Source organism: Neofelis nebulosa, chromosome 5, assembly GCF_028018385.1.
Source record: "Neofelis nebulosa isolate mNeoNeb1 chromosome 5, mNeoNeb1.pri, whole genome shotgun sequence".
NCBI classification, from domain to species: domain Eukaryota; kingdom Metazoa; phylum Chordata; class Mammalia; order Carnivora; family Felidae; genus Neofelis; species Neofelis nebulosa.
In genome coordinates this window covers 35,483,781-35,507,264 of record NC_080786.1, presented here as the reverse complement: position 1 = coordinate 35,507,264, position 23,484 = coordinate 35,483,781, and the positions used below count along the sequence as shown (strand labels likewise).

The 23,484-nt window shown below is 42.9% G+C and overlaps 1 long non-coding RNA gene across 3 annotated transcripts; it reads left to right on the top strand.

Annotated features, from left to right (window-relative positions):
• The first annotated feature begins 6,534 nt into the window (after positions 1-6,534).
• On the top strand, positions 6,535-23,205 carry LOC131511914 (uncharacterized). Of its 3 annotated transcripts, none has more exons than XR_009261805.1 (4): positions 6,535-6,810; positions 18,200-18,401; positions 20,990-21,203; positions 23,132-23,205. It is a non-coding gene; the product is annotated as an uncharacterized LOC131511914 (long non-coding RNA). The 3 variants fall into 3 exon arrangements; XR_009261804.1 differs by lacking the exon at positions 6,535-6,810 and adding an exon at positions 9,203-9,453 and having other exon boundaries at positions 20,990-21,154; XR_009261803.1 differs by lacking the exon at positions 6,535-6,810 and adding an exon at positions 9,203-9,453.
• Positions 23,206-23,484: the final 279 nt, after the last annotated feature.

Here is a 23,484-nt window from a genome sequence, read left to right as displayed (position 1 = left end):
TGGAGCCTGTTTCAGATTCTGTGTCTCCCTCTCTCTGACCCTCCCCTGTTCATGCTCTGTCTCTCCCTGTCTCAAAAATAAATAAAAGGTTAAAAAAAAATTAAAAAAAATTTTTTTTTAATTCTGGCTCTGACACTTAAATTTCTAAACCTCCATTTCCTCACCTATAAAGGGGGTAATAGTAATAATACCTCCATGACAGGGATGACATGGGGCTGATGAGATCATCTCAGCACAAGGACAGGCAGACAAGAAGCTTTCAGTACACGTTGCCTGTCATTTCATTCATTTCTCCAACGAATATATATTAAGTGTTTAGTAAAACTGTGTCGAGCCTGTGCTCTGGGCCTCACAGGAATAAACCCAACAGAATTACCATCCTGCAGGGACGTACAAAGCAATGAGTGAAGAGAAAGCAGTTATAGCACAGGTGGCAGATGCTATGAGAAAGGGAGCCAGGAGGCTGTTGGATCATGAAGGAAGGTCCCCTGACCCAGCCTGGGGGATGTGCAAGGCTTCTCAGAGAGTTTGATTCCTGATCTGCCTTAAAAGGGGAACAGCAACAACTTGGTGTAGAGAGATATGGAGAATCAGAAGGGCATCTCAAAAAGGAGACCCAGCATGAGCAAAGTAAGAAGATTGTAAGCAAGCAAGGCAGTGTTTAGAAACAAAAGACAATTCGCCCAAAGCTACAGGAACATTCTGCACAGAGCAGGGGGTATAATAGCTGGGCAGGAGCTGGAGCTTTACAGGAGACGCTGAACAGCTTGGATGGTCTCCTGACGAGGAAGTGGAGAGTCAGGAGAAGGGTCCCTCTGGCATTATTGACTAGCTCCCAATAGAGAGAGTGAGCCTAGGAAGGCCAAATAACTAGGAATCCTTGGCAGTAATCCAGGCCAGGGATAACGGGGGCTAGACTGAGGGCAGCGGAGTCTAGAAATGTTCAGGAAGTAAAATTGGCAGAACTCAGAGGTTGGTTGGATGTAAACCATGGAGGGAGAAATCCAGGCCAGGCTTCTAACTCGGGAAGCTGAGTGATGGCCATGCCAGTGTCCAAAACAGAGCAAGCAGGAGAAGGGCAGATTGGGACAGGAGGGTAAGGAGCTTAGGTCTGAGGCAAGGTAGACTGGGCTGGCTCAAAGAACCAGCAGTGGGGCAGTCAGGAAGAAGCACTGGTGACCAAGGTGATAGGGCAGGACCACATACACGACACCACTTCCTTCTTTCATCTTCCAGCGTTCTCCACTGCCTTCACAGTTCAAGCAAATCTCTTCATTGTGGCGGCTTGATAACTTTCTGTTCATACAGTATCTACATGGTTTTCAAACAACTAAATAGGAAAAGGAGAAAGTGTAACCAACTATCTGGATACTTTAGAACAGGTAGATATGGTCTCAGAATCTTACAGTATCTTCAGCCTACCCTTCTATCAGGTAGTACCTTGGCCCCAAATACTGCCAAGTACTAGCTTGTCCTAGAATTTTAGAAACTGGAGGACTCTTAACACCAGAGAATTCCCTATTTCCTACAAGGTCTTCATGTTTGGCTCCCTAATGTCACTTCTCGACCCTCCTCCCTTTCCATACCTACCGCCTTTCCTCAGAGAAATGCATATTAATGCAGGTCTCTGATGCTATCTTTTCTTATATCAGACTTCTTCTATACATGCTTTCCCTCTTTTCCTCTATCTTTAATGCCCTTTTATCACCCCCTCGCTTTTATTTTTGCCAGACTAATTACACAGAGGCCCAGCATGGAGTGGGCATCCAGAATAGATAAGTTAATTTCTCTGAAAGCCCATGACTAAGTTTGTTTCTCCATCATGAGCTTCGTCTAGATGCCAGACAACTGCTCAACCCTAGCCTCCTCCAAAGAGTCAGCGAGGCCTGTGGTAGCATCAGTTTCTAAGCATGAAAACTCGTTAACACACCAAGGGAGAAGCCACTGTAGGAAGGATCATTTGCTATCGTGTGGCAGGAACACGATTATAAACTGGAGCAAGTGGCCTTTGGGGAGCGGCACCATTTAATTGTTCTATCTGGCCTTCTCCATTATTCTAAGAAGCTAAGGTAGAAAATGAATATGAAACAGTATGTCATTCCCCAAAGTAAATAGTTTAATAACTTTATTTTTCGACAATGTCCACATGGTTTCTAAACAACTGGATGGAAAAGTAGAAAGTAAGTCCATTGCTCATCCATTTTAGACCAGGTAGGGATGGTCTCAGAATTCCCCAGCATCCTCAGCCCTTTTATTCTGGTGGGTGACACCCTGGCCCCATCACCAGGCCCAACTCACCATGGAGTCCTTACTGGCGTTTTAGGACTACAAAAGAACCCCAGAGACCATATAATCCCACAGCCTCATTACAAATATCGAAAGAATGAATTCCCAGGCACACGTATCAGTCTTTGTGTAGTACACTCAATTAACTCACCAAACTCCATACCCGAAAAACAAATAATCCAGTGAAGAAATGGGCAGAAAACATGAATAGACACTTCTCTAAAGAAGACATCCAGATGGCCAACAGACACATGAAAAGATGCTCAACATCATTTCTCATCAGGGAAATACAAATCAAAACCACACTGAGATATCACCTCACGCCAGTCAGAGTGGCTAAAATGAACAAATCAGGAGACTATAGATGCTGGCGAGGAAGTGGAGAAATGGGAACCCTCTTGCACTGTTGGTGGGAATGCAAACTGGTGCAGCCACTCTGGAAAACAGTGTGGAGGTTCCTCAAAAAATTAAAACTAGACCTACCCTATGACCCAGCAATAGCACTGCTAGGAATTTACCCAAGGGATACAGAAGTGCTGATGCATAAGAGCACTTGTACCCCAATGTTTATAGCAGCAATTTCAACAATAGCCAAATTATGGAAAGAGCTTAAATGTCCATCAACTGATGAATGGATAAAGAAATTGTGGTTTATATACACAATGGAATACTACTTGGCAATGAGAAAGAATGAAATATGGCCTTTTGTAGCAACGTGGATGGAACCAGAGAGTTATACTAAGTGAAGTAAGTCATACAGAGAAAGGCAGATACCATATGTTTTCACTCCTATGTGGATCCTGAGAAACTTAGCAGAAGACCATAGGGGAGGGGAAGGGGGGAAAAAAGTTACAGAGAGGGAAGGAGGTAAACCATAAGAGACTTAAAAACTGAGAATAAACTGAGGGTTGATGGGGGGTGGGCAGGAGGGGAAAGTGGGTATGGGGATTGAGGAGGACACCTGTTGGGATGTGCACTCGGTGTTGTATGGAAACCAATTTGACAATAAATTTCATATTAAAATAAATAAATAAAATAAAATATCACAAAACTGGAAAATCTTCTAATAAGGTGAAAGGACTAAAAATGTGCATCCTTCCAGGAGTTTTGAGCATGAGGTCTCTCCCTCTAGGAGTTCAAGTTCTGGTGAGGAAACAGATAATTTAAATGGTAATAAACAGATAACTAAATGGGAAATCATAAGCAAAGTACTGGAATCTGTATAAGCACTGGTGGGAGGGGGCAGTTAACCCAGAGCAGGGAAAGCAATGCCAGCCTCTTATAAATGGAAATATCTGGACTGAGGTCTCAGACATGAGTTAGCCAGGTAAAGTGAGGGGTGGAAGTATAGTGTAGACAAAAGAAACTATATGTATAAAAGCCTTGAGGTGAGAACTCAGGGCAAATTTGGGGGATGGCAAAGGGTTCCGAAAAACTGAACCCTGAATTTGGAGATCGAATGGGGAACAATGGGAGGGGAAGCTGGACAAGAAGGTCAAGGCCAAATTCTGACAAGCCTTGTGTTGTAACAGTAATGCATAGTAAGACTGAGCAATTTAGATCTTCTCCTGAGGTCAAAGGGGAGACATTGAAGAGGAGTGACATGGGAAAATATGAATTTTAAAGTTTATTGATTTATTTTGAGAGAGACAGAGAGACTGAGTGGGGGAGGAGCAGAGAGAGAGAGAGAGACAGAGAGAGAGACAGAGACAGAGACAGAGAGAGACAGAGAGAGGATCCCAAGCAGACTCTGTGCTGTCAGCAGTGAAGCCCAATGCAGGGCTCAAACTCATGAGCCATGAGATCATGACCTGAGCTGAAACCAAGAGCTGGATGCTTACCTGACTGAGAAACCCAGGTGCCCCAAGATATGCATTTTAAAGTGATCACTTCACTCTGGTTGCTGGATGAGGGAAGGCCTGGATAACCAATAGAGAGCTACAGCCAGACAAGATGCAAAATGCAGCATGGGCAATAAGAACGGAAAACAGGGGAGGGGGGAGAAAAATTGTAAAGGTATACTTGAGAGTCCTTGATTATCAATTGTTGTGGGAGGTTAGGGAGAACTAAAGAATCAAGGGTGATAGTAGGTTCTGACTCAGGTGACTGAGTGATAGCTGTCACTGAATGAAGAACACTCAAGAGAAGGCACCAGTATGGAGCAGAGAACATAAGAAAAACTGTCTTGCTTATTACTTATTGTTACTTATTTATTACTATATGCCAGCATTAAGATCAATGCTTTTCATGTTATTACATCATTTAATCCTCACTACAATGTTATGTTAGGTAATATTATTATGCCTAATTTACAAATAAGATACTGAGGCACAGAGACATTAAGCACTTTTTCTCACTACGTCATAACTCCTGAGTGGCTGAGCCAAGATTCAGACATAAGATTGGGTAGAAATTAACAATATTGCTAAGCGTGGAATGCTAATTAGACACAAGAATGGAGCGATTGAAGAGGTAGCCAGAATCTAGATTTCAGGACAAAAAGTCCACCTGGTGTCTTGGAGGTCAAGTGAAGAGAGGATTTCAAGAAAGGAGTGATTGACAACACAGATGTTGCTGACAGAGGAACCCAAAGACTGAGACTAGATTATTGGATTCAGCAACATGTAGGTGATTGAGGTCGACACGAGTGGAGTCAGTAAAGTGGTGAGGACAGCAGCTATTTGGAGTGGGCTCAGAAAAGTGGGAGGTGAGGTGTGGAGACTGTGAGTGTATACTCTCTCAAAGATCTTTGCTTTACAACAGGGAGCAGAGGACTAGGGCAGTAGAGAGGAATACGGGGTCAGGGAAGGTTTTGCTGTTAAGACTGCAGCAGGCTTGTATACCCATGGGAATGAGTCAGTAGAGGAGGGCATTTTCATATTACAAAAAGGAAAGGGAGGAAACCCCTAGGAGAAAATTCTGTCTGTAGGCAGAACGGTTGGCTTCCAACAGAAGCAGGAGGAGTGAGCCCACTGTCAGAGAGAAAGGCAGAGCACTTGGACACGTAAGGTTAATGGGCATTCTGGTAGAAGAGCAAAGCAGTTCTCTTCTCCTTCTCTTTTCTTGGTGAAAACCAGTGCATGATTACAAACTGGGAGTGAGGAGAGGCTGGAAGCTTGAGAAAAGAGGGAACATGGCAAATACTGTCTAAATCTGGGGACCCACTCGGGATCCTCAATGATAAATTTGAAGTGAGACCTGATGTGTCTCTCCAGCCATGTTTGTCTGTTTAGTTGCATGTGTAGAATGGATGGAAAGCTGGCTTCGACCAACAGGATTTGGGTTTCCTCCAGGGAAGTACAATGAAAGGAAAGAAAAGCAAGGGTGTGTTCAAGAGTAAATAGTAATAAAACATATGTTTGAAAATAAGCAAAGTAGGGCTGATGAGTAGGGAAGATGTGGCAGGACGCAATGTTAGAATCCCAGGGAGTCTAAGAATTGGTGGACTGAAGGCAGCACAGGAAACTGATTGGAAAGCTGGCAGTGGTCAGTTTGCTATGCTCTGAGTTACGACTTTGAGTGCACAGTGATTACTAATGAGAAAGTCTTTGGTGTGCCCGTGGGAGGGGTGACTGAGGTGGAATGGATGAAAATAGCACTGGAGGTGAGGCAGTTAAGCAACTAAGAGGTCGAAAAGTTGGGTGCCTCCTTCCATGAATGTCCAAGCCACCAAAAATGATGGTAGTAATGGTGGAGGAGATACAGGGAGCCAGGGACAAAAATCTTCGATGACTGAAACCCGAAAACAACTAAGAGGATAGTATATAATTGCAACAAACAAGATAGATGGCATATAATCTGAGGATATGCAAGTCAAACAGGGTGGTGGCCTGTCCAGGAAGAAGGAAAAAATGATCATCAGGAAATGGAATAAGGACAAAGAGGACATCAAGCTTGAGTCTTGGTTGTGAAGGGCAAAAGACGGCCTTCACTTGAGAAGGCTGCTTAGGAATCCGTGTCTTTGGAGGAAAATTGGGTGTCAACAAGAGCAAGAAGGTGGAGGGATCATTCAGAGAAGAGGTCTCTGCTTTTGAGGGAGCACAAGGGAGATCTAAAGGGGGCAAGTCAGTGGGGAGCCTCGGCCACACAGAGCTCACAGAGATGAAGAAAGAGATCCAGTGACTGAGGTCCACAGTGATGGAGGGTCTGATCACCCCTTAGGACTGCTGTGTCACAACTTCTCTTTGGGTTGTCCCTCAGGTGACCACAGGGCAGCTGAGACATTGATGTCCAGTGGGTGGTGGGAGCTTCAGGTCTGAGACAGAAAAGAGAGACCTCTCTGGGGACACAGACTTGGGAGCTGGAAGCTTGTAGATGGAATGTGTGAGACCACCCAAGGACGGGGACACTGTGGGATGAGCAGAAGACCTAGCACAGAATTCCCAGCAACACCAACATTAAGAGGCAGCAGAAATTAGAAAAGTCACTCGGGAGACAGGAAAAGATGGAGAAAACCAACAGTCTTGGGGCCATGGAGGCTGAGGGAAGATGCCCTTGGCAAATGCTGCAGAGAGGTCCTCCAAGGTAAGGAGCACTTTCCATTGGATTTAGCAATATTCACTGGTGCCTACAGGGAGAGCCACCGTAGTGGCCCCATGGAAGACGAAGCTGGGCTGCCATGTGGTGAAGTGTGAGTGGGAAGAGGTGGAGAAACTCCTCCCCCCACAGTGCAACTTCCTAGCTGCAGCACCTTGACCAAACTTCTTGACCTCTTTGAACCTCCATTTTTTTAAAACCTAGAAATAAGGGTATTACCAATCTTACGGGGTTGTTGTGATTAAGTGAAATTAGGTAAAACAATATGTTTGACAAATAGTAGGTGTGGAATAAATGCTAGCTGTGGTAAACAGGACACATATCATTGCTGCTGCTTGGCCATAAAGGATTTGAAATATAAGACTGGAGCGAGCATGGGATGTGGGGTTAATGGAATTATGTTTCATTTTGTTTTTTTTTTTTAACATGGAATAGATTCATTGGAGCATGTTCAGAGATGGAAAATATAGCTGTAGAAAGTGAAGAAAACTGTCCCCTGTTGAAATGAACCTGCGACCTTGGCTGTATCAGCTCTGGTTATAAGGAAACAGAGCTGACTTGAAAATCCTCAAATGTATTTGGAAAAGCCACTAGGGTTCCCAGAAAGCATAGCTGTTCAGAAACCTCAGGAAATGCCATCCGCAGTTTCAATAGGCCTTATCACTCCAGCTATAATATGCTTTCTGGAATGAAATGTTGTTGATTATACAGCCAGGCTATGATTTTCTGATTTGTGCAACAATATCTCTCTGGAAGGAAGATAGATTGTCATGCATTGAATTCCTAATCTAATGCCTAATTTTGCCCAAGGTACTGTAAATCTTGATGTGTTACCTGAAGGGAAACCTTCGATTTCCAAAAAATGAGTATTATAGAGTTTTCTATGACCCAAAGAGACTTGTGCTGCAGGCAGCAACCGCATGGCATGGATTTTTGCCAGCCGCATTAAGATGCTGAATATAGAAAACAGCAGATTCTGATCCTGACCAACTGTCACCCTGTGCCCGGCGGCCCCTCACCTTCAGCAAACTCAATTTCTGAAAGTCTGAATTAGCACCAGAAATAAATGAGAAGACAGTGCTGCTCTTTATGCTGCACTTTAGCAGCATAATGCTGGACTTTAGCAAATAAAGTCCAGAAAGGCTAAGTGTGCGTGTACATGTCACTGGGCAATTTTGGTCTACCTAAGGGGTCTGCAGGAGAACCACCCACACTTCAGTCACCTCTCCAGGCCTGGTAGGAGAGAGACAGTGGGGTCAGAAGACCACAAAGGCAGGTTTTAAAATGAGTTGCCAGGAAACAAACTTGCCCATAATTTTCTAGCTTAATTCAGTTGGCTTCTTCCAGGAAGTCCTCCCTGGTATCCTTAGGTGTAGTGTCTCATCTCTGTGTTCCCACAGTTTCAAGTGCTTAAACTCTTAAAGTTCTTATTTACTGAAGACTCCAGAATGCCTGTACAGGAATGGGTTAATGGGCTTCAATCTGGTGTGTAAAGGCCCCTGGAAGCTGTAGTTTTCTATCCTTTTACGAAGGATTGTGGAAATATCAATTGTCCACATCAATAATCGTTGGGAAGGGGCCCCTGGAAGATTAAGGAAAACCTTAGCAAATCGACACAGTGTCTGCATATGGTAAGGACTCCAGAAGAGTTCATGGGAATTATTTCATTGATGGAATGTGATATTTGTAGTCTGGATCACTGCTTGCCCTTCAGTGCTTTGAGCTCACTGCCCTGGGTGTGTATTCTCCTCCCTACTGTGGTCCTCTGCCTGCTGCTTTGAGAAGTTCTGGAGGAAGAGGGAGCTGGTTGAATTGTTGGCAATCAAAAAACGCCTCATGAAGAGATGGGAGATAAAGATGAGGGGTCATTGTAAGTAGTAAAACAAGACTGAGCAAGATGGCAAGAGGAGGGCTACGGTGAGAGCCATGGTACCTGGAGGATGAGGCAAGAGAGAGAATGGAAAGGAACCCAAGACCATACGCTGGGGGTGGGGGGTGTCTTGAATTCAGCTCCAGGACTGTGAATGTAGTTTAGTAGTCACTAGAAGCCACTGAAGTTTCTGGAGAATGGGATTCTGACAAAATTGTTACTTATAAGGCATGGTTTCCCAAGTTTGCATTAAAATGATAACTTTCTTAAGTATCCAAGTGTCAATACTAAGCATGTTTTAATAATTTTTTTCATGTCTATTTATTTTGAGAGACAGAGAATGCACACACATGTGTGTGAGTGGGGGAGGGATAGAGAGACAGAGAAAGAATCCCAAGCAGGTTCTGCCCTGTCATCACAGAGCCTGATGCAGGGCTCAACCTCACAAACTGTGAGATCATAATCTGAGCTGAAAGTGAGAGTCAGACGCTTAACTGACTGAGCCAGGCACCCCAATACTAAACATTTTTAATACTAACCACTGTTTCTTGAAAAATGTTATTTATGTATGTGCTTCTCTGTAAGAGACAAAATAAGGTTGCCTGTATATATTTTCTACTATGAAAAGTCCATTTATTTGGCAAATTTGTAACTGAATCCCTACTACCTGTATCACACTGGACTAGGCACCCTGAGGATACAAGGATGTATGGAATCAGGTTCCTGCCCTCTGGGACCTTAACACGCAGAGGAAAGATGAGGTAACTATAAAACACTATGTGAAAATCCAAGTGAGTCAGAGGTGTGTGGTCATCAGTAGCAGAAGCCTGTTCAAATTAGTTTAGAAGTGGTTACAGATGTAAGCCATGACAGTGTTTGTGGTCAGGATTCAGATGTGACGGGGGCCCAGGAAAAGGCAGAGCAGCTGGGCCTCCCCGAGGGCTGGTTCAAGAGACCAGAAGCAGCTCCCCCTTGCCTTTCCTTCCACCTCATTTTCCTCTGTGGGTGAACACTCCCTGCAGCACAGGCCACATGTGGCTGTCCCACATGCTTAGCTCCAGCCACACCCAAAACACTGTCCGAAATCAATGACTTCCAGGCCCTAAGTAGGAGTCCCATTTTGGGTCAGCTGTCCAGCCTGGTCCAATCAGCGGTGGAGCAGATATGTAGAGATGGGTCACATGGTATAACCAGCTCCCAACGCCACCCCTGTGGCAATAGGGCATCACTCTGTCCAAATAGGAGGAAATTGTGACGTAGACAGACATACATACGTAGGAGACAAAACATACCCCCTTGCCAGTGTGATTGCAAGAGCTTAGAAGGTAAGTGGTTTGGGGGTTCAGAGGAGGTAAGATCCCTAACAGCTGAGGAATGTGTGGAACCTTCCAGCCATCAAGGATCAAGGACTTCCAGACACATGGGAGGGCATTGTAAGTAGTAAACACAGACACACACAGACACACACACACACACACACACACACAGACATGCACTTGCATGCACACATACAAAGTAAAAAGACCAGTAAAGGTAAATATAGATAAGGGCTGCAAAGAAAGCCATCGAAATTTCAGCTATAAAAGAAAGGTCTACTTCAGATGGCCTTGCACTAAGTTGTCTCTCCATTCTCCCTGAGGAGGTGACATTTAAAGGAGAACTACATGATAAAAAGTTAGCCATAGGAAGTACCATTCCAGGCAGAGTTCAGCATGTGCAAAGGCCCTGAGGTTAATGTGAATTTATGTGTTGAGGTGGAGTCCAGTGACTGAGGGAGGGCCACCTGAGGTAAGAACAGAGAGGGGCAGGAGCAGGTCATGTTGGCCTAGCAAGCCATGGTAGGAGCTGGGTTTTGTGCAAAGTGAGATGGGAAGCTATTAAAAGATTGTAAGCAGGGGCATATTATCAGAAAATTTAAATGTTAAAAGGCAACTTCTGGCAGCTGTGTGAAGAATGGGGGGCAAAAATGAAAGGAGGAAGCCCAGTTTAGAGGCTCCTATGGTAATCGAGGTAAGAGATGATGATGGCTAGATCCTCACCTCCAGGAGATGGACAAATGAGGATGGATCAGACACAACTAATGGGACAAAATGCTGGTTGGCAGCAGGGGCTGAGGGAAAGGGAAGAATCAAAGGTGGCTCCTAAGTGTCTGGTTCTGGAGGGAACAATCAAGAGTTCTGATCTGGAAGGGTTAGGTTTTTCATGTCTTTCGGGGCGCCTGGGTGGCTCAGTCGGTTAAACGGCCAACTTCGGCTCAGGTCATGATCTCACGGTCCGTGAGTTTGAGCCCCGCGTCAGGCTCTGTGCTGACAGCTCAGAGCCTGGAGCCTGTTTCAGATTCTGTGTCTCCCTCTCTCTGACCCTCCCCCGTTCATGCTCTGTCTCTCTCTGTCTCAAAAATAAACGTTAAAAAAAAAATTTAAAAAAAAAAAAAAAGGTTTTTCATGTCTTTGAACCTTCTAGTACAGTCATGTTTGTGCAAAACTGCAGTGTGGAGGGGACCTGTGGGCTGAACTGTGCATTGAATGTTAGGGAGAAGCCCCTCAGGTGAGCTTAAGTAAAGCGGGGTTTGTTATGAGGACTCAGAGGAATGTCACCAAACCTGAGGGCACAGGTAAGCCTGGCAAGCCTTGTGCACTCCGGGAGCCAAAGCAGCCTTCCCATCTTTGTACACGCGACGAACTCCTACAGCCCCCACTGAGTCTGCGACTCCAATGTGTCCGTCTCTCTTTCTCTGCGTCTGCTGTGTCTGTCTCTGGATTTTTCTCCGTGTCTATTAGTATTTGGGTTTTTGCGTCTCTTTCTCATTCTGAACGTGTGGCCACGTGTGTGGGCGTGTGCCTCTCCCTGTGTCTCGCACTCCATGATCATTTCTCTGCTTTTTCTCTCTTCATGCATTAGGAGTGTCTGTGCTTTTATCTGTCTCTGTCCATCTGTCTGTCTGTCTCTTTCTCTGGCTGCACTGTCTCTTGCACTGTTTTCTTTAACATGCTTATTTCTTTCTCTCCTTGCAAATGATGAAATGCGGCTGCTCCTATCCGACTTTGACCACACCTTCCAACTCACCTGCCTAGCAGAGACTGACCACCAACTCAAAATTCCAATTTCAGATTCCTGGGGGAGAGGATCTGATTGGCCCAGCTTGGGTCAGGCACTAATTTCTAGTTCAATTCAGCTGTGGCCAGGAAGGCATGAAGCAGGGGCAGGGAAATGTCAGGTGCCATAAAAATGATTGTACGCTACTCATCAACAGAGCACTAAGGTCCTGGCCAGTGGCAAAGAAGATAAGAGACTTTGAAAAACAGATAAAATGCTCACTAGTAGGAAATATTATAAACATCTAACTAGAAACACCAGCAGAATCAAACAGTATAAAAGAGCTTGCCAAAATTGCTCGATTTAAGGGCAATCTCGGAAAATCACTATTGTTTCTTTACACCAGTAATAACCAATTAGCAGATATAATTTTTAAAAAGATATAATTCACAGGAGAAACAAAACCTGTAAAATATGTAAGAATAAATAAAACCTAGAGGAAGTAAAATTTTAAATTCTAATAAATACAAATACATGCATATATGACTTGAGTAAATGAATAAATTCCAAGGTCATGAATGGGACAACTTAATATTACAAGAATATCAATTTTTACCCTCAGCCTATAAATTCAAGACAATTACAATCAATTTTCCAGGTAGGGTTTAAAAAAAAACTTTATACTTTCCATGGAAATAAAAAACTTGAAAGAATTTACTCTGAGGAGCTCTGGGCCTTCACAAGCAGTGTGTGCCATGTGCTGAGGACAGGGCGGAAAAGCTAAAACCTGTTGAAGTACCCTGGGCCTCAGCAGGTGCACCACGGCAGCCCTCTGAAAACTGGAGCAGGACAGGAGGACAGAAAAAGGTCTCCTCTGACACAAAGACAGGGAGAGGATGGAGACCAATGCTAACTCCCCATAGCAGAGAGTTCCCTCGGCACACAAAACTGGCAATTGAGCTGTAAAGTACAGGGATATTCAGGGCCCTGGGTCCCCAGATCCCCATTCCTCCTAAAGGGGAAGTCCTGATCCAACCCTTTGAAACCAGTGGTAACTGAATCAAATTACAGGTACAAGGAAACCCTGGACTCAGTTCTATTAGAGGTGAGATTTATTCAGCCTTTCCCACCCACTAGTGGCCTGACAGAAGGTCCATGCCTGCCCTGGGAGATAGATAGATTTACCCCAGACTCTCTTGCTCTTTTTCATACCACATCTGCAATAAAATTATTTTTTGAAGAATCTATATGTAAAAGAATATGGACTAACTCCATTTATGCGAGGTTCTAAAACAATCATGGCAGGGGATGGAATTGGCACAGGGCACAAGAAAAATTTCTGGTGTGGTAAACTATTCTATATCTTAAGGGTGCCTTAGCTTAATTCTGGACTTTTATTCTTTGTGTATATTTTTGAGATATAATTTTACACATAACAAACATGGAAAGATCATAAGTATTCAGCTAAATAAATTTTGAAAATTACATGTAACTTTTGATTTATGCCTCAATAATTTCTATGGAAGGATAAAAAAACTATAGTTAATTAGGACAACCTTAAAAAAAGAAAAGAATCTTGCTTTCTCTGATAATATAGTATACTATGAAGCCCTGGTAATAAAAACAGTCTGGTATTGTTCTACAAGCAGATAACGGCCAATAGAACAGAATAGAGAGCCAATGAAGTCCTATTATCATACCTCTTACATGGTAAAATAACACCATAAATCAAAGAAAATACTGGTTAGTAACAGTGTTGAGAAATTGGGACACAAGAAAAGCAAAGTTGGATTCCTACCTAATATCACTTTATTCCAAATAGTTAAAAGATCTAAATGTGTAAGACTAACATCTAAAATGAATAAGATGTAGACTATTGTTTTGACATAGAAGGAAGAAAGCAATTCCTAAACCATACCTCAAAAGCACAAACCACATGGCAAAAGTCAGATGGATTTGATCAGATCAAAATTATGTATTTTCCAACTCAATGAAAGAGATTGTGGCGTTAACAGATGGCAGAATGAAAGGACATACTTGTGGCATTTAATATCGACAGAGAATTCATTATTTAGAATATGCAAGAAACTCCTGTAAATTTAAGGGAATATAGACAGCAACCCCAAATTAAAAATGTTCAAAGGATATGATTTAGCAATTTACAGAAAGAAAAATTGAAAAGGCTAATAAGCATGTAAAGAGATGTTCAAACTCATTAGTAATCAGGGAAATTCTAATTAACAAAGTGTCATCTCTTTATACTTATTAGACTGGCAAAATTGGAAAACTGGATAATGCCAAGTGCTGGAGGGGTTGTGGGGTATGCAAATTTCCATGTATAGCTGCTGGGAGTGGTGTAGCCATTCTCGAAAGGTTGGGTGAGTACTTAGTCGAATTAGATATGCAAATACCTATGACCCAGCCACCCTGTTCCTTGGGTCTATATCCCAAGAAATTCTCACAGAGTCCAAGAGACCCAAATATGAGGCGGCTGAGTTATTCCAGGGTGCAAGGGGGTGGAAGCGTGGCTAGGTAAGTTGTGGTGGACGTGCACATCATGGCATAGGTACCAGTCAGCAGTGAGGAGCAATGAACCAAATAGGTACATGGCAGCAAGGATGGATCTGGAAAACACAGAGTTCGGCAAAACAAGAGAGAACATGAAATATATGATACAACACTATGTAGGTTCATTTAAAACACATGTACACAGAACACCTCTAGGGCTTTGCAAGAGGACACACATTGAACACTCAGATGATTGGCTGGGGTAAAAGGAAAGGAGAGTGGGAGAAAGGAACGGAGAAGAAGTAAATAAAACAAGGGGGTGGGGAGGACCTTGCACGCACCATGACGGTTATGGGCCACGCACGCTGATGACCAGTATGAACTCAACCCTCTGCACCCAAGGCTTAACACTGTTATAAGGGTTCCTTCTCAGGGGGAGAAGGACAATATCCAGGAGGGGGGTGGGGGGCTGTCAAGTCACTAGGTCCCTGAGGGCCTGCAGTGCCCCAAGTGACTGTAAAAAAGGAAGCGACTTCATCCTTGATTTTCTTAGAAGAAATTTAAGTTCAGAGAAGCTAAAGAACTTGCCCAAGGTCACAGTTTGTAAGAAGCAGTGCCAGAATTCAGACTCAGTATCAAAGTGAGTCATCATTCTCCCGCCGTTGCCCTGGCCCAAGCACACATGGTGGCTCATCTGCACTGCGGCCACCACCTTCTCGCTGGCCTCTCCATCCCCCTCCACATACACACACGCAGAACAGCCAGAGCCGCTCTGTGGAAATGTGAGTCAGATCTCGTCACTTCCCAGCTCAAAACCCTTCAAAGTGGTCTCAGTCCCACATCATTCCACATCATTTTGGAACAAAATCCAAAATTCTTACCTGCCCCCAGATGGCCCAGCACCCCCGTCCGAGCTCTCCAGTCTGCTTTTCCAGCTCAGCCACATCAACCTCCTTGCTGTTTCCTCAACACTCCCAGGACATTCTAACCACAGGACCTGGCACTAGCTTCCTCACATTTCCACTAGGCCTCTGCATCACTTCACTCAGGTCTCTGCTCATGTGACCTGCCAAAGAAAGCCTTTCTGACCATCTTATCTGTAATGCACCATTTTCTACTTACCATTTTTGATGCTTCCCTCTGCTTCGTTTCTACCACTTATCCTTACCTGGCAGCAGATTACCTCTATTTTCGCTCGTTGGTTTATTTTTGTCTTCCACATTAGAATGAGGGCAAGATACTGCTCTGAATCATGTGCTGTGTACAATCCCTGGCCCATGGCAAGCCCTCATGCAATGTATGTGGGTGACTGGAGGTCTGAGCCCAGAACCCATTCTGTCCACGGTGGCACCATTCATGGCTCCCAAACTCAACTTGGGGAACAGATTGTGGTGCAAATGGAAGCAACAGCAAAGGTCAAAAGTGGCCCTTTACTAGGAAGCAGGTGTGCAGGTCAGAGAGAAGGAATCCCAGAACCTAATGGAGCTGAACAAAGTGGGGACCGGGAAGAAGAAACAGCAGGCATGGAGATTTTAGGGTGTCAGTTTCTCCAATCTTTCTGTTTCTGCTTCCGGAAAAGATGACAATCAAGCTGACCAACCAGTTCCTCCACCCCCAGAGCCGCCAAAGGCTGACCCTGTTCTTATGAGCCTCGTGGGGGAGAAATTTCACAACTGCCCTACAAAATCCCCTTCCCAAGTCTGATGATCATAACAATATGAAATCAATTCTTATTAGTAGCATAAATGTCTCTCGCTGCAATTTTATCCCATTTCCTCCAAGAAATGTACTATGTAATTGAGAAATAAATAAGGGGGTAAAGTGCCATAGAAATCTAACATCATGTGCACAACTCAAATAAGAGATTTCCCCCCTGGATTGTAATTATGTCTCTTGTTAATCCCAGCTAGCTCTCAGAATCTAGCTCGTAGGGCTGAACTTTGCAATCAGCTTCCCTAAAAATACCACTTACTGTAGGTCTCTCCTAAGAGACACCATCGACACGACCATTAAGAGGAGAGACTCCTTGGTGGGAAGAGAGAAAGATCTTTTCTCAATTTATTGCCCTTCTGCTAAAAGCACATCCACTATTCATTTTTACCCCCACTAAATGATGTTCTTAGGATCCCTGGAAGAACGCTGGCCTGGCCACAAAACCCAATTTGGCCTGCAAAAGGAGACCGGGCTACTCTCCCTCCAGCACCATGTGAAATGCCATCTTCATGGATTCATCCCTTGGAGTTAAGTGTTTCCCTCCTTCAGGTTCTGCATCCAAAATGTCAATAGCTGAAGATGAGCCGCAAGGCCTTAATGTATCAGCATAATGGGCATTTATTGCTTTTGCTACATGTGTTCAGCCATCCTTCTTCTGGTGTCCCCGCCCCTGCATACACACATCCCAATTCACTTGCAACAGTCACCTTCAGTAACAGTTTTTAACACGCTGCATAACAAACAATCACAAAACCTTAATGCTCACAGAAATAAGCATTCATTGCTCACATACCTGGGATCAGGTATGTGTTTCTCTTTCTGGGCTTCTTTACACTTCTGGGGGCCACCTGGCTGTTTGCTCCTCCAGACTGGCCTCTGCTAGACAGCTGGAATGATCTGACTCTCTTCCGTGTGTCTGTCACACTCCTGGATATTTGCTCATAATGATGGCAGAGGTGCAAGAGAGCAACAAATACACCTACGTTCAGAAATGACACAATCTCAGCAGCTGTGGAATAAATGCAAACTTAAATGCAGGTCACTGGAAAGATAAATGTTGAGGTACAGGGTTGGTGAAATGATGTTGGATGTTCTCACATTTGGTGGAGAGAGAACCAACTGGTAAATCTCCTCATATGGTGATTTGACAAATGTGCAGTCCCTTTGGCCTGGACATAATACTTCTGGGGATTTACCCTTAGCAAACCAAGAAGTATTCAGAGATAGGTGACTAAGTACACCTAACACAACAGTTAAAAATGGAGACAAGTTAAATGTCCAGCATCAGGAGATGGGTGAAACAAAATATAATATTTCCATGCAATGGAATATTATATATATATATATATATATATATATATATATATATATATATATACATGGTATTATACATATACGCAAGAAATATTTACTCTACAGTTAGGTGAATATAACATGTTGTGTGAGACTACTTTTCTTGAGAAACCACACATAATTTATAGAGATATATATTCATTGAAAAGAAAAAGTTTAAATGAAAATATCAAAATGTTAATTGCAATTATCTATCTCTGGGTGAAAAATTATAAGATATTTTATTCCTTTTGCTTGTCCATATTTTCATATTTTTCCACAGTGGACCTCTATTATCCATTTAATTTTAAACCTTATTAAAATGGGCCTGATTTTCCAATCCGATTACGGTCTAACACATCTTTTTTAGGAATGTTTCACACACAGTGGACTCTAAACCCCCCATCCCCTTGGCCTGGTACTTTTTGCTAAGGCTGGCATCATAACCATAACCCTCTCCAGTTTCATTACTGTGTGGGCTTATAACCTGTAACCAATTAATTCAGGGATGGGAACTTTGGAACACCAGTGGCCCCTGCCTCCCTAGCACCACCTAGAGTATGCAGCCTGATGACAATGCCTGCCCTAGGGCTGTGGTTTCTATTCCCAATGGCAGGAAACTAACTCAGCTTCTTTCTGCAAAAATCTAACTGTACACAATTAAAGGTGCCTTCCTCTGGAGGATTCCGGGTCCCAGAGCTGCTGCTGGCTGCACCTTGGGAACAGGAGCCCTGTGCAGAAAGCACTAAGGAGCTCATTACTCAAAGGTGCCCTGTGGCAAACCATTTGCAAAGCGAGCAAGCTGTTTGTAGAGTGAGTAATCACTCTAGCGTTTGAGTTTCACTCACAAGGAATGTTAACAGCACATTGTAAACATCATTCATGTTAATACTATTTTTTTCAATCCTTCATTTGCAGAGTGAAACATTCCTTCATCTGTCCCTGATCCAAAACTTATATATACTTGAAAGAACGTATCAGGTTGGCAAATAATGTTTTTCAATTTGTTTTCCAATATCTGGATTGGCTGGGATTTGGCCTTAAAGACTTGGCTGACCTTCCTAGACGACCGGGTGACAGATTCTTCCAGAAATGCAACTAGAATGAGCACAGAGCAAAGGTAAAATGTGATGCTCATATGACCTTCACTGAGGTGTCCTGGGGGCGACTGGAAATAGGCTTCACAGACCCCAAATCTCTCTCTTCCCTACCCACTCCCATTTATGTCTTAGTCCGTTCAGCAGGCTGCGATGACAAAAATACCATGGACAGGGCAGCTCAAACACCACACATTTATTTCTCACATTTCCCAAGACTGAGAAGTGGAGCAGATTGTGTCCTCAAGTGGGAGAGCTCTCTGGTCTCCTGTAAAGGCACTAATCCTACTCAGGAGAGCTTTACCCTCATGACCTAATCACCTCCCAAAGGCCCCGCCCCCAAAGACTGCCACACCAGGGACTAGGTTTCAACATACGAATTGGAGGGGGACACAAACCTTCAGTCTATGGCAGTGTGCCTCTGTGCACAGGACCCATGAGCCTGAGAGCCCTGGACTGATTTTTGTCTGCTTTATCCAGCAGTGTATAATAGCTCCTTATTAAAACTTCCTACTAAGACTGGGGATTGTCCATTTCTCCTTCTAATCCTGTTTTTTAGGCCATGTTATTAGGAGTGTAAGGTCATAATTATATCTTGATGAAGGACACCATTAATCATGCAGCATCTAATGCTTTTCACCTTAAAATCTATTTTGTCTCAAAGAGCAGCTTTCTTTGGGCTAGCATCTGCCTGACAGACTGTTTCCACTCTTTATTTTTTTATAATTTTTTAATGTTTATTTATTTTGGAGAGAGAGAGAGAGAGAGAGAGAGAGAGAGAACGAACATGAGTGGGTGAGGAACAGAGAGAGGGAGACACAGAATCCGAAGCAGGCTCCAGGCTCTGAGCTGTCAGCACAGAGCCCGATGTGGGACTCAAACTCATGAGCCATGAGATCATGACCTGAGCTGAAGTCGGATGCTTAACCTATGGAGCTACCCATGTGCCCCTCCATGCTTTATTTTTAACTTTTCTATATTTTTGTCTCTTATGAGCAGCAAACAAATGGATTTTATGACTTTGATTTTTAGTCAACATGATAGTCCCTGTATTTAATGGGTTAGTTGAAAAACTTTACACCTAGATTAGTAATATATATTTTTTATTGCTTATCTTGTTTTTCCTGTCAATAATGTCTCTCTTCTGAGCTTCTCTGTATCCACTGATTTGATTACATTTGACTTCTCTTCACCCCCTCCCTTTTTTGTCCTTCGTTTGATGGTTGTAATATCTGTTTCTATTACTTAAGTGGTTGCTCAAAAAATTTTAATAGTACCTATCTTTCATTGAGTATATTTTCTAACAAAGTCCAATGTTTGGGTGTGCCATACTTTCTTCCTTCTAAACCACATGGGATCATCTTCAGTGTTGATACTGGTGATCTACTCTGTTGAGGAGGTGGGAGACAGGAAAGGAACAGGATGGAGGGTAAGCCTCTGACACTAGGAATATCAAGAACACTCGCTTACATTTGTTTTCTTTTTTCTCTTTTTTTTAACGTTTATTTATTTTTGAGACAGAGAGACAGAGCATGAACGGGGGAGGGCCAGAGAGAGAGAGGGAGACACAGAATCTGAAGCAGGCTTCAGGCTCTGAGCTGTGAGCACAGAGCCCAACGCAGGGCTTGAACTCACAGAGCAGGAGATCATGACCTGAGCTGAAGTCGGACGCTCAACTGACTGAGCCACCCAGGCGTCCCATATTTGTTTTCTTTACCACAATTAAAATCCCTTTACTGTATCTGTCAGGATTTTTCACAATATATGTGTAGTGTAAACCATTTTCAAACAATACATAAAAGTGTAAGAGAAATGAAAGTCACCCAAAATACTTTCTACCCTGAGATAACTAGATTTAAGTGACCATCCATTCATTCATGTGTCTCTATATGCAGATATAAAGATATATGCACATATCTTTATATTTTCATACATAAAATTTTCATAAGTGGACTTATGCATTTGCTTTTTAAATCCAATGACTGCTTCTATTGAACTTGAGTTTTGCCTGCTTCTCCCCTACTCCAATGCACACATCTTATATAACCTATATATTAACAGCTTACCTTAACATCCTATCTTAGCTTTTTCCAGGTTCACTTAATTGTAGGTAGGTGAGAGAGAGACAGAGAGAGAAGACAAATCTACATAATTTTAGTCATTATTTTATAAAACTAGGATTATGTTATACTCCTCTGAAGTTTGCTTTTGCCACTTTATAATTTATTACGTAAATCCTCTGTAGTCAGCTGTAATATACCTAACGTATTCTTTGTACGTGTTTTATTAAGAAAATATTCATACATACACAAAAGAAGTGAGAAAAGTGTAATGAACTCTCACGTATCCATCACCCAGCTTCAACAGTTATCAATATTTACATTTTGCCAATCTTGTTTCATTAATCCTTCCCGTGCTAGGCATCATAATAGCCCCCAAAAGGTGTTCACATTGTATCCTCTAAGAATATGTTACTTTACATGGCAAAAAAAGATGTTGCAGATGTGATTATGTTAAATACACTGAGATGAGGAGATTATCTTGGATTATCTAGGGGGGGCCCACCTCATCATGCGAATCCTTAAAATTGGAGAATCTTTCTTGACTGTAGTTAGAGAAGATGTAACCGTGGAAGAATGACCAGAGAAATGCAACCTTGATGGCACTGAAGATAAAAATGGCAGTGAACCAGGGCCTCTAGGAGCTGGAAACAATAAGGAAATGGATTCTTCCCTAGAGCCTCCGGAAGGGAGCACAGCGCTGACAACACTGTGAGGTTAGCCCCTGGAGAACCAGGTCACCCTACTAACCTACAGGACTGCAAGGTAGTAAGTGAATGGAGTTTTTAGGCTACTAACTTATGTTAATTTATTACAACAACAGTGAAAAACTAATACCCGATTAAAAAAAATGAATATACCTCCCTTTCCTTTTATTCCTTTCCCCTTTCTTCCCTTCCTTCCTTCCTTTTCTTTCTTTCTTTCCCTTTTTCTTCTTTTTCTCTCTCTTTTTCTTTCTCCCTGTCTTTCTCCCTCTCCTTTCCTTCTTTCCCTCTTTCCTTACTTTCTGGTTGGTGCTGCAGATGGTGCTGCTTATATTACCTATAAATATTTTACTTACCATAGATTTTTAGCATGAGGATTTTTAAAACAATCACAATACCTGTTATACTTTACAAAATGAATAATTGTTTAACATCACCTAATAGTCTGTGTTCAGATTCTCCTTGGTGTCTAAAAAAAAAAAAAAAAAAAAAAAAAAGCCTCTCTTGATACTTGTTTTACTTAATCAGGTTCTTTTTTTAAATATAATTTGTTGTCAAATTTACTTACATAAAACACCCAGTGCTCACCCCAACAAGTGCCCTCCTCAATGCCCATCAACCACTTTCCCCTCTCCCTCATCAACCCTCAGTCTGTTCTCTGTGTTTAAGAGTCTCTTATGGTTTGCCTCCCTCCCTCTCTGTTTGTAACTACTTTTTCCCCTTCCCCTCCCCCTCCCCCATGGTCTTCTGTTAAGTTTCTCATGTGAGTGAAAGCATGATACCTGTCTTTCTCTGACTTTTAATCAGGTTCTAAAGAAAGTCTTCAAGTTACATTTTATTGATACTTCTCTTAAGTCACTTTTAATTCATAAGTTTTCTCTTATCTCCTTCTAAACAGGCTTTTTTTTTTTTTGGTGGAAAAACCTAGTCATTTGCTCAGAATTTGCCACATTCTGAACTAAGGTGACCACAGCCTCAAGGTAGCAATTAACATGTTGTTCTCTTGAATATTTCCTATAAAATGGAACTTAGATCTAGAGGCTTGATGAGATTTATATTCAATTCTCTTGGCTTCCTGTTGCATTACGCGTGATTGTTTTGCTTTGAGTGATAATGAAATGGATTGGTGGCTCATGTGTTGCCAGCCTACCTATCCTTCATAAAGTTTCCCAAAAGCCTTTCACCCTGTGATATGGGGAGTCCACTGCCTAAATCTATCACTTCATTAACATTCTTTTAGCATCATTAAAACTCATTTGCATATATTTGATGCATTTTTACCTTTTGCAATTTTTAAAAATTACTCAAGCTTTCCCAACGTTAGCCAATGGGAGTCCCTATGATTGGCTCCTGCATTCGCTTGACATGCACCATTAATGCTCGATAGCTGCCACTTAGTATGAAATGCCATTTGAAGAACACAACCTAAGTGGTCAGGGTTAGCTCACTCTTTTAAAGCCTGAACGATAGTTCATGCTATGAACATCAGAAATTGCAGGTGAGTCCACTCAACTGTATTCTAATCCTCTCAGTGTGTCTTACATGACACATGCCAACAACTACATCTTCTCCCTCATAACTATACTAAATTCCTCATTTGACTGAGTTTCTACCAAACAGGCCCGTGAGAGAGATTTGGAAGCCAAAAGCATGGAAAAATTTTGCTCTGGCCTCTTCTCTTAGCACAGTCGTGGAGGCTGAGACACGGGACCTGTCCTAGAAATCCCAGTGACTGGTGCCTAGCTTCACAGATTGCAAGGGTCAGGGCACAGGGCAGTTATTTTGCTGTGTTATACAACTGCTGCAGTGTATATTGAATCTAGCAGCTGGAGCTGGAGCTTCCTGAACGTCTAGCTTTATTAGCTTTTACTAGGTTATGATGCTTTAAAAAAATTCTTAGTAGTTTAAGACAAAGGGTGATTTCTCCCTGATATCGTGCACTGGCTGTGGGTTTGATTTGACTCTACCCCTGTGTCTTCATTATTCTAGGGTCCAGGCTGACCAAGGAGCACCTATCTAGGACGTGCCATTGTGACAGATTAAAAAGAGAGATGGTGGAACCATACGAAGGCACTTAGAGCTTTTATTTGGACCTGGCACACATCCCTCCCACTGACATTTCATTGGTCAAAGCAAGTCATGTGGCCAAGCTTAATGCTAATGGAGTGGAGAAGCAGAATCCTCTAACAAAGAAGGGGAGCAAATAATTGAGAATAATGCAATCCACCACTGTTGCTATGTTCGTGCACGGAGAGCAACAATTGTGGGCAAGTTATAGGCTGATGTCCTAAGAGTCACTCCTGGAGACTCAACCTAGACCCCACTCCTCCAGCCCTCCCAAG